This window comes from Geospiza fortis, unplaced genomic scaffold, assembly GCF_000277835.1.
Source record: "Geospiza fortis unplaced genomic scaffold, GeoFor_1.0 scaffold264, whole genome shotgun sequence".
Lineage (NCBI taxonomy): Eukaryota > Metazoa > Chordata > Aves > Passeriformes > Thraupidae > Geospiza > Geospiza fortis.
In genome coordinates, this window is record NW_005054332.1 from 2,911,035 (window position 1) to 2,923,117 (window position 12,083).

The 12,083-nt window shown below is 38.7% G+C and overlaps 1 protein-coding gene across 1 annotated transcript in view; it reads left to right on the top strand.

Annotated features, from left to right (window-relative positions):
* Nucleotides 1-12,083, top strand: part of EYS (eyes shut homolog) — a 702,047-nt gene that overhangs the window by 431,127 nt on the left and 258,837 nt on the right.

Consider the following 12,083-nt stretch of genomic DNA (forward strand, 5'->3'; position numbering starts at 1 on the left):
GCAGGGGCGGTGGCTGCCGCTGCCCAGCAGAGATCACATAACCATCCACAGGCCCAGGCAAGATATTGACTCTCTCTGTGCACAAATGAAACTTGCAGACATCGGTCCTCTCTCAAGTGAGAGAAAAAGGGAAGGATGAAGACATGTAAAGAAAAAAACCATGGAGACACCAAGGTCAGTGAAGAAGGAGTCAAATCCCAGATGGAAGGAGAATGAGGCGATATCTTAGTCTTGGGCTGAAATTCTCTTGTAAAGCTATGGTGAAGGTATAATTGATATATCAGACTTCGGTTTTTTCCCTGTAATTCATGGAATGCACTGGGGGCATGTAGCATTCTAACCACAGCTATGAGCAGAGGCACCCCTGTTGAAGCAAGCAGATGTTGAAGTAGCTGTGATCCAGTGAGAAGCTTGAACAGAGAGATATGAGAGAAATGAGAAACCTTGCTTCAGGAATGAAACAAGAAAACCTCTGTTCCCAGAGATAAAAGAAGTTTTTGTTTCTATACTAAAACAGCTCATCCTTAAAATTGTACTCCAATAAGCTGAAATGAGCCATGGTGTTAGTTAAGGGAAAACTCCAAAATTGTGGGAGGGACTTCATGGTTGCAGATTTCTGGGCAACTGCTATTAATGAAAATTAAAACCACAAGAGAACAGTTTCTTGTGGAAAAGTCTCCATGGCATGGCAGGAGAGATTCCTCTCCCTAAGTGGACTGAAGAAAGATTATTTTTGTGGAGGGATAGAATGTAAGAGAATAGTGCAGAAGGTAATCTCACATCTGAGGAGTTGTAGGTGTACTAATCACCAAAGATTAGGAACAGACCTGTCCTTAATAGACCACAGCTGTGTCCAATGAGGATGAGTGCTATAAAAGAGTGGGCTAGCTGGAGTTTGTTGGCTGTGCTGTGAAGAAGGGGTCAGTGCTGTGAGGAGATGCTTATGAGAAATCAGCAAGAAGGCATGGAACTTTTGCAATAAGATAGGAACATATTTTAAAAGTGGTGAACTGACTGAAAACACCAAATTTTTCTCTTTATTTTGTCAGTGGGAAAAAGAAAGAAAAGTGTGGGGGAGGAGAAGTGTTTGGAAGGTTTATTCTGATTTCTTATTAATTTTCTTCTAGTTCTGTTAATAAAGTTTTCTTTATATCCTCTAAAAGTTTGAGCCTGCTTTACTCTCCCCCTAATCCTTATCTTGCAGCAGAAAATGAGTAAATAATTCTAGTGGGTGTGCTGGCATTTGGCCAGTGCTGCACCCGCCACAGTAATTGGTGCGTTGGCTGGGAAACAGAGATTGGTAAATCAAAACCACTACACTTAATTGGTGTTTCTGCCCAGTTTAACCAAAACCACTACACAATATATTCCTAGCTTGTCCATTAGCTTACAACCCTGAGGGAGTTTTATCTTCTACTGCCTTTTATCTTCCACCGCCATTTTCTTTGCGGTGCCTTTGAATATATTCTAAATTTGATCGGTGTTTCCAGCATTTGATGTTGTCATCTTAGTTTTTGAGCACACAGGAAAACTTCATGTAGAGTATATGCCTTCTTAACACAGTTGAATATGATGTATTTTGCATGGCTTCTTCAGAAGCAAAACATCTTGGTTTTGCCATGTTGTCTGTCATCTTGATAACAGACATCTTTACCTATTTGCTTTTTTTTTCATCACAGATAAAGGTGCATGGGTAATTTATTTGTTTTGCAGCCCTGATTGCTATCTAGGCAGCATTTTTAAGTCATCTAGCTTTCAGTCATGTCCCCTCATTTAGATTTGCAGTCAGTTTTGTGTTTAACTTGATCTTAGGATAAAAAGTGGAGATCTTTCCACAAATTCTCATTTAGAAAGCCTCTATCTCAACCATGGTGTAGTTACTTCAGGGTCCAATCTGCATTTAACCAAAGATACTAGTTGAGCATTATACAAACCCAGATATTTGCTCTGAAGCAACAAGAAGCTACTAATTTTTCATTTTCACCAACAAATTCCATACATGTAGTTATTTTGGAAGGTGATGCATCTGCACACTTAATTTTGTTGTCATGATTCATATAGAATCTGTGCTATAGAAAATTTGTGTGAAGGCCTTCTTTTACACAGTAAGTTCTTCTACACAGGGGAAATTATTCTGCAGTGCTTACATTAGGACACCAAATGTAAGGTTGAATTTTTCAGCATATAAATTACTTCAAATGCATATCTTGAAATAAATTACCTAAGCAGCACTATTATTCTAAACCTTCCCCATCCTTTTGACTGTCAGTTCCTATATCAAAAAGATACCAAAAAAGAATTTTGCATGTGTATGTTTCAAGGGACTAAATCACATACAAAACAGAGAGGGGGAACAGCCAGTATTGTGTGTTATATCTACAGTTTATAAACCATCTCTTTGAAGTTTTGAGTTTGGGTTTGTCTACAAGGTTAGGTGTCATAAATTGTATCTACTAAATTTTCTGATCCTGTTTTCAATCAAAGTTTTTTTTGTGTGATCTTCAAAACATTCACTGATTTTTATATGTTGGAATATTGGTGTGGTATGTTATTAATGATTCACTTCTTACTTGTATTCTTTAATATTCATGGCAATGTTTGTTTTCATAGTTCTCATACACATTAGCAGATCCTAGACCCCCGGGGTTCAGACAGTGAAATAGAAAATAACATGTCATATGCATCTATCTTTTGACTCCTTTATTGGACATCATTGAAGAAGTTAATACCATGAATGATTCATGTGTTTAACATTTGCTGAGGGGTTTTGTTGATGCTTTATGTGCATGCAGGTCTTAATTAGAAGAAGTTAAGTAAAAAAACAGTGCATTAGAATAAGAATGCATTAGAAGACTGCAGGCTTCTAATGCATTATTTAAGATGAAGGAAGCAAAAATAATGCTTGCCAGACTCTTAATTGAGGCTTTGGTGTTTCTTTCATAGGACAGCTGCATATTTGCACTGTCTAACTGGGGGAAAGGAAAGTGGGGGATACGGAAATACGGAACACAGCACTATATGCAAGATAATAGTCACAACTTCACCAGAAGGATGAATTAAGTATTATTTCAGAGCACCATAGCTTTGCTGTCCAGGGTCATGAGTGTCATCCCAATTTGTAAAAGACAGCTTGATTTGGAAATACTGTGCATACTATTCATATCTGAAAGCACAACTTCAGTTGAGAATGTTTTCAGGCTTTGTGTGTCCAAGATGAAGACAGATTGTGCAGCTGATATCAGCCTGCCCATGTGCCAGCAGCCTGAGAAATGTCATACAAAGGTGTGACCAAAACAATGCAACCTGAAGACAGAAATATGCCCTTGACCAATTTAACTGCAACTCACCAGGCAGTTAGGAGCTTATGCAAAATCACAACTGTGGTAAATACAATAGTTACTTACAAATGCAGAACAGATGAAACTTTGTTGTCAATTTAGTGGGGCATGTGCACAATTAGTAGGTAAAAGTAATTACTATAAATTACAAACAACAAGAACAGCTAGTTCACAAACCTTAGATTGCCATCTTGCTACAGTATTTCATCAGTGACATCACTGATAGAGGTGGTTTTCACGATAAACATGACTTGAATCTAAGGCCTTCATGACAGTTTATATAATAACCTTCAAGAGGAAGAAGTACACTCCTGAAAATACTTGCCAATAAATCACCTGAATTTCACTTCTCCCATAGCTGCATAATCTTAAGCAAATTCAAGCTGAATTGCTAAATCAAAATACTGGGTATTTGAATATTTGGATCTGGAACAAGAACAAATTATTCACAGAGAGTTCCATTATACTCGTGCTAGATACCATGCATGCATCCTCAACCAAATGCACAGAATAGGCAATATTATTGTTTGTGTCACTTTAAAGCAATACCCATGGTTGGGTAGTGTCACTATCGGACACGAAAGAATGCAAGCACACCACTGTTCTTCAGGTGAAGGAAGGAAGAGGAAGTTTATTTCCCTGACTCCAACATTTATAGTTTTCCAAAAGTGACAGTGGATTGGAGGGTGATAGGGACACCTCTCCAATGACACTGGTCAAACCAACAGTCCATCAACTTTCTCCTCCTCCATAAAAGAAGACAAAACAATCAGTTATTTACAGAAAGTGTCTGAAAAAGTTCACCACAAGAATGTCCCTATCAGAAGGCCCAGAAAAATCTTAAAAAACCAGCGTGACATCGTAGTCCATGCACCTTCCTAATGGTGATATTTTGACTACAATAGAAAAACAGAATGCCATGAAACAAATTTTAAGAAATCTGTTTCTTCTACCAGTGGATTTGGCCAGACATAAATATTGTCTTTTTCTGGATTTCACAGTGGGTTGGTTTTTTTTTTTTTTTTTGCTTATTTTCCAATCAGGAAATAATCTTGCTTATATTATGGACTTCCTATTGGGGTTAAGAGATGATTAGTGATTTATTTATTTATTTTTATCTTAGGCTTAAAAAGTTCTGCTTTAAGTGTGCAGTTCTCACAATGATTATCTTGCTTTTTACATGAATTGTTGTTATTCTGAATAATGGGAAGATAACTCCCTTTGGAATAGGGAGTTATAAAGGATACTATAAAGGATATCTTAAATTCACATTATGAACTCTTCTTGCTTTGACCATTAATATTGTTGTGATCTTTAAAACAGTTATTATATGCTAAAAATAGTTCAGTTCTGTTTGTTCAAAGTCTAGTTGTAAGAGACTGAAAAACAGCATATTGGTTTATGAGTAAAGGGCAAAAAACTTGGTTCCCTTTGGATAGAACTGCTTTTCTCACAGTGGTGGCTCTAATGCTTTCTAGCCATGGGGGTTATCAACATATAGGCAGTGGCACTGGGCTTGGTGCTGGCTGTGTGCCAGATGCCAGTGCTTTGTAAGAAAGAGCAGTGGGGGAAAGATTTTAGCAAGGCTTGTGAAGTTCTGCTGAGAGCAAGCCAAATTATCCCCGAGGTAAGAGCTGCTCCTGATTTATGCAGTAATACTAGTTGATCCTCTCTGCGTCTCTTCTAGTACATTTAAAAAATAAAAAAACCCACAGTCTTCAACTGAAGCAGAACCACATGCTGCTGATGTTTTTCCTGATTTGTATATACATATATATATATATATATATATATATGTATGTTTTATGCCTTCAGAGAGAATTTCTTCTATTCCCTTCTGACTGCCATGAACATAAACACATCTTTCCATTATCTATATATCTGTATATTGATGAGCTAGCCCACATGGCAAAAAATCCCCTCTGGGACTAGCAGGCAGCAGTCAAGCAAGTACCAGTTAATCTCACTAAGCTATTACTGCAATTAATAGATATAGGCAGTAGATTTGAATTTAAAATCTACACTTCACCAGGAAACGGAATCCTGCTTTAGAAAGTATTAATAAGTTTCTGACCATAATAAAACAATTTCCTGCACTAATTGCATTCCAGGTCCCTACTATAATTCAAATGGATTCTTGTGACAGTGGTCACAAGGGTTCTTGATTGAGGGAGGAGACAAGCATGTTGGCTCCATGTTCAGGAGGCTTGATTTATTATTTTATGATATATATTACATTATAACTATACTAAAAAGAAAAGGAAGGAAAGGTTTCCAGAAGCTAGCTAAGCTAAGAATAGAAAAGAAAGAATGATAACAAAGGCAGCTGGCTCCGAGCAGGAGCCAGCTCTGCTGTGAGTGGTCACCGGATCCAAACATCCACAGGACACCAATCACGGATCCACCTGTTGCATTCCACAGCAGCAGCTAATTATTGTTTTCATTCTTTTCTGAGGCTTCTCAGCTTCCCAGGAGAAAAATCCTGGCGAAGGGATTTTTCAGAAAATATTGCGACAGATTCTTGCTAGAAGACTCTGCCCCCTTTTTCCTGAGTTCAAGGAAGATATTTTCAGTTCTTTGCAGTCAGCATTTTTATTTTAAAAAATCTGAAAAAATTTGCTGTGTAAAAAAATTATATGTATAGTTTTCTTGTTGTTTCTAACTGTAACTCCTGAATAGAATGAGGGAAAAACTGAAAATTAATAGAAAATGCAGCCTACTTCATGGAGTACCTTTCATGGAGTGAGGAGCAAAGGTGAGTACAGACCTCACTCAAAAACATTACAGACTGCCTGTTGGACATGTAGGAGTTAAGAATCAAAACTTGGATCAACAGACATGATTGACACATGTGTGAGGAAAGGAGAGATGTGTAATAACTTCAGGGAAATAGAAGGAGCTCCCTGGGATTTAGGGTCTGATGTTCCATACCTTTAAGACACCTGAATTCTACGTATGTGTTTCTGAGTGTGTGTGTGTGTGTGTATTTAGGCTATTAGTGAAGATCTTGTGAAGTAATAGGAGCTCTAAAACAGACCTCCTATTTTTCTTTCTTTCAGCTCATGTTTTTCTTTCAGAAGAGTTTCAAAGGCTACTGAAATCCCTGGCTATGTGTAAGCTTGAAAAAGCAACAGTGAAGGGCGTTTATTCATAACTTGTTTTTCTTTGCTTGAAAGCTACTTGTGGGCTGCACTGGCAACTGTTCAGGGTGTTAACCACATTTTATTGTTGTCTAACACGCCACATTAGAGAACATTTCATCTTTGAGAGAAAAACATAACTATAACTCTCTGCTAGTCATGCAGCACAGACTTCTGTGACAGAATAAAACATGGATTCACTGTAATTGTGGGTTTGTTGTGTGGAACCAAAGGTGAAGCACATTGCAGTGAAATAGCTTTGCAACTGTAAATAGAAATAATGGTTGGAGAACATTGTTCTGCTCTGCCTTTAAGGTGTTTCAGCTGAAAAGACTAAATGAAATGTATGGAAGCAAATGAGACTCATTTGAAAATAAACAAAACCCCTTTAAATGGTTACAAATATGAAGTAGAGTATTGTATTTAAGGGAGTAAAGAGTAAAATGCATGGATTATTTTGCTGTGGCTGTCTTTCAGGACTTGCTGGGAAGATTGAACTTATTTTACATGCAAAAGAGAGTGATTGAAATGACTCATTAAAAATGAAACTTCAAAGAAATTAGATTTTTTGAGAGAAAACAGGTGTAAAGAAAATGAAAGCTGAGGTGCTTTAAGCACATTGAGAGTGAAAAAAACCAAACCCCACTCCTACATGCATAGGCTACCTGAAACAGAAATTTCTAAAAGTGGTAACAAAATAAAAGCATCATAAGACTAATATTTCCCAATTAACTGTGCTTTTATATTCTGTGAAATTAAAAAATTAATAGGACGATTAATCCTTTGTAGTTAGGACGGTAAGTATGTTTCTTCTGTGGTAAGATACCTGTTTCAATTTAAGTATATTTTCTCTTATCCCTCTGTCATTAATATCTACGAAGAGCCTGCCTGGAGGCACAATAACCTCCTTGTAAGACTTCTTGTTCAACAGCAGGACTGAAGGGCCCCCCATGCCTTCCTCCCACACCGAGAGCTCTGCAGTCACTCTTGGTGCATTGGGCTACTCTTGCAGTGTTATTGGGGCCCATAGGGAAGAGTAACAAGGGTTAAACATCTGTGAGCTGGGCAAGCCTGCTGGTCCCTGTGTCGAATCCCAGATCCTTGCTCTGACAGTGAAGCTGACAGACAAGCCTCTGAGGACATCAGGTGGGTTTGGTGTAAGGCACCAGAGCTCACTCAATACGTCTTTTAAAAGGATTTAACATTATTTTCTGCAGCTTGAGTTAGATGCAAGGGAGAAACACTGACAAGATATTCTCAAGAGGGCAAACAAATAAAAACTTTACTGTCAAACTTCAGAAAATCTGGGAACTTTTTAATGTTAGAGCAACATTAAATCAACATAAAGCATTTCACAAAGCATTAATTTAGTAAACTCTAAGCCCATTCCACTTAGCAAACTCCAACCCATCTGACTTTAATTTATTCAAACTTTGAGAAGAAGGAATTAGAAGAAAGAGAGAAGAGATCTAGAAAAGAACAAATACAGATAACACTTCTGGTTCCAGTGGTGTTCACCTGAGAGAAATTCCAAGAGGATGTAGGGTCAAGACCTGTGTGTGCCTTGTGCTCTGGTTTACACACCCAGCCAGAGCTTTCCTGGGCCCTTCCCTTAGGAGGGACTTCTGGTGATTTTGCCACTCGGGAGCTGGGTTAGGGGCTCCAGGGTTGGAGTGTGGAGCATTGCCTCCCACATGCCAGGGTTTGGCCCCACTGCTGGTATCCAGCCCCTGGGGGTGCAGGGTGTGTGGAGCAGGGCAGCGCCTTGCCAGGGCAAGACCTGACCTGTCCCTTTCCCCACACACGTGCCTGAGATGTTTCAAGCCAGCAATTTCCACCAGCTCTGAGCCGAGCTGCCTCTGAAGGTCTCTTGAAGAACCTTGTTTGCCTTCAGCAATGCCTTGGGTAGCTGCATGTCCTCTGGTCCACCATATGTTTCCAGCCTCTCCTGTCTCAACAGCCCACCCACCCTGCCTGCGGGGTTGTGGCCTCTGACCCTTTCTGTGTCTGGCTCAGCTTCTTCTCCACACGTGATTGTGCAAAATTATGCCTGATGGTGGCAGCTGCCTTCTCTGTCCCTACAACTCTGTCTCCAGACAACACAGAGCTGCTGCCAGAGCCCACAGAGAGACCTCACCACAAGTAGCAGCGAGGAGTGGGAGGCGACTGTGCAGACAATAGCATGACCATCCATCACTGTAGCCATTGGAAGGGCAGGGTCCTGGATCATGCCAGCCAGGCTCACAGGAGGTGCTGGCAGGGCTGGGTGCCCAGTGTGGTGGGCCAGGAGCACACCCTGGCTGAGGAAGCCGTGGCAATTTGTATGGAGGAAGCTGACAAGCTGTCCCAGGGGAGGCACTGCTCCTTATGTAAACCTGGGACATGGATGTCCATTGGAAGTCATCAGCTGGGCCCGTGGGGTCTGCAAACAGCCCTGTGAAACAGTCCTTGCTCTGACTTTCTTGTTTTGCTTTTCTACTTTTTTTTTTCTTTCGGCATTATCTGGTTTTAAACAAACATAAGTGGTTTTTATGACGACCGTTTTCTGCTATTAAGAAATGTGTTCCTTCTTAATAAAAATAAATAAAATTTCAAATAGCAAATGAATTGTTATGATTTTTTCATGACAGGTCCTTTCCATAGGCAATAATGCCCTCTATTTGAATGCTGTAAGATAGTTCTAATTAAAAGAATAACAAAAGATGTGAAATATATGCCTGTGAAAAAGGCAAGACCAATAGCTTGACTGGGAGGATTTTGTTCCCAGGTGTAACATAACAAAAAGAATTGCAGAAGAAAGAAGAGAATTATTTTAATCCTCTTTGTGCCTGAGTCCATGCAAACTCCTGGGGTTACATTTTACATAGAAATATGTAGAGGCAAAAGCTCGATCACCAGGAGTGCATGCTTGTGAACATCTAAAAAGTTTTTATTATCTCTCTCTACCTGCCTTTATAAACAAAGACTTAAAATTGTGTAACTCTCAAAATTTTTTAAATTTGCAGGCCTCCATTCTGAAGCTGATGCAGCTGATACTCACTGGAATAGAGAAAACCAGTAGGGAGTGGCAAGAGTTAATGAAGCTTGCCTGTCAGCTGGGTTTCAGACCTGCCTGTGTATCTGCTTACTATTATAGCTAAATCTCAAATTTTTTAACATTCAGACATTTAACATTCATATGAAGTCTAGTAAACACAAAACCATGGAGAGCTGGATGTGCACAGGGGAGCAAGATAAAGCTGAGAGGATTTTATAGACCAAAGGGCTTGTCTGTTTCTTAGGAAAGCAAGTGTTAGGCATTCTTAGGGAAAGATAAGATATGGTTTCAATTTTTCTCTTTTTTTTTGTTGTAAAGGCTTTGGGGATGAGTCCTCTCCGTCAGGACAAAAAGCAATCTAGGATGCCAGCTCCAGAGGTCAAATGAAAAAACTGCATCTAAGTGCAGTAGAAGGATTATAAGCAAAGCTTATGTTCTATAAAAAGAAATTGTGTACTGTTACAAACAATGTGCGAATCTTAATAAGTAAATCCACACCAGCAGTTTATGTTAATAGCTGTTGTGGGAAGGTATGTAGCCTGTTTGTTATTGAAGTAGTATTTTTATGGATTTTACAGAAAGCTGGAGCCTGCTAAATATTCTTCAGTGCTTTCTCTCATTAATTCTTTCCATATTTGTGGACAGGAGCAATTGCAGCAATTTTACTGCAGATGATTTGTTTAAGAAGTTTTCTGTTTAGCAGCATGAATGTATTTCCCAGAAGCAGCCAAACTGGCCTCAAATCCGTTGAGTAGTGGCGTGTGTTGTCTTGCAAGGCATCATCGCGTGTTGCCATATGAAGATAAAATTAAATGGATGTTGGTCAGAATATAGCAGCAAGTTTTGTCTGTAGTGTTCTGAGCACTTGCTACAATTACATATAGAAAGCTAAAGGTAGATGCCACTAGCTTATGCTTGTTTGGTTTTCCTTGAATTTCAGTAGATAATTCAGTCTGACCTCAGTTTTCAGAGTTAAATTACAGTTTCGGGAATCGTGAATAAACTCTTCCTGCAACTACCTTTTTTTTTTTTTTTCTCCTTGTGATTACAGATTTTACTCTTTTGTGAGATCTAGGGTCTCAAATGCCTTGTGTTAGCAAATCTCTGAAGAGCTGACATAGTTTTGACCTGTTCTCACATGTCGACTTCATTATACGCTGAACAATGTGGGAGAGAAAAACAACCCAACAATAAAAACAACCCACCTCCAAAATATTGGAAAGGTAGCAGAAGGATTTAGGACTGCAGGAAGGGGATGTTGTGTACAACTGCTGTCTCTTAGCCAAGCTGATCTCCTAAATGGATCAAGAAAAAGAGATGGTTAGATATGAGACTTTCAGGAGTGTGGGGATAACTGAGTGGTTCCTTGGGATAAGCAAAATCTATTCAGGAGCAATTCAGGGCGAGCAGAATGAGAGAAAGATTTAGAGCTCAGTGGCTTGTTCAGGAAGGAAAACAAACAAGGGTTAGGGATTGGCAATAATTCTCAAAAGCCTTTTATTTGAGAAATTGTCCTGTCCATAAAATGTAAGAAGCTTTCTGTGCCTTTCTTTTAAATTTAATTTTCTGAAATTTACACCTACAAGCTTATAGTTCAAAAAAGAGTTTTTAAGGATTAAATACGCTTAAAATTGTAAAATCTCTTTTATTTCAGCACTGGTTATTGATTGGTATTGCTTGGAATTTTTAATCTATGTTATTCTGCATTGTATGCATGCATATTTTGATAATTCTTATATAGTACTGAGAATTTCTTAAGAGCTTAGTTTGAGATTTGACCACAGCGACTCAGACTTTGTAAATATGTTTATGCAAAGTCGTGAAAGGATAAAATTCAGCATACCCTTACAGTGAAACACAAAAGTTCAGCATCAACAGTTTTTGGTTTATCCCAGTATCATTTTTGTGCAGAATTTAATCATATATAATGAGGCATTTGCTATTGGAGTTGTTGTCACAAGAGATTAATATTTTACCTATTTTGGAAAATAAAAAGAGATCTGTGACCTTCAAAGAGATCCTAAACCCCTGTAGAGTTGATTTAGTGAAATTTGACCAAACGGAAATTGAATCATTCACTTATGTGTTGTGTATTGTATATGGGTTGATAGTGTTGCACCAACATTTTTCACAAGATGGCTGAATTGTTAATATTTCTTTAAATTTTTATCAGTCTCATGAAGTTGATCAAACAAATAATTGTGTGCTGTGAGACAAAAGCATATATACCTGCTTCTACAAAAATTAAAATACTTAACTCCTCATGTTACAAGTATGGAAGAGAACCCATATATTTTAGTCTTTACAAGCAGACAAATGTAGTGAGCTCAATTTAAATACTGGCAAATGAAAAAAACAAAATACAAGACTGCAGCTGTGTATGAATAAGTACCTATGTGTTTGTCTCCTCCCTTGTAAACATGCCATAAGGGAAAGAAAAAGGGGAAAAAATGACGGAAAGTGAGCAATGAATGGAGAGGAGAGAAAAGGGAGGGAACAGGGAAGGGAACAGGGAAGGGAAGGGAACAGGGAAGGGAAGGGAAGGGAAGGGAACAGGGAAGGGAAGGG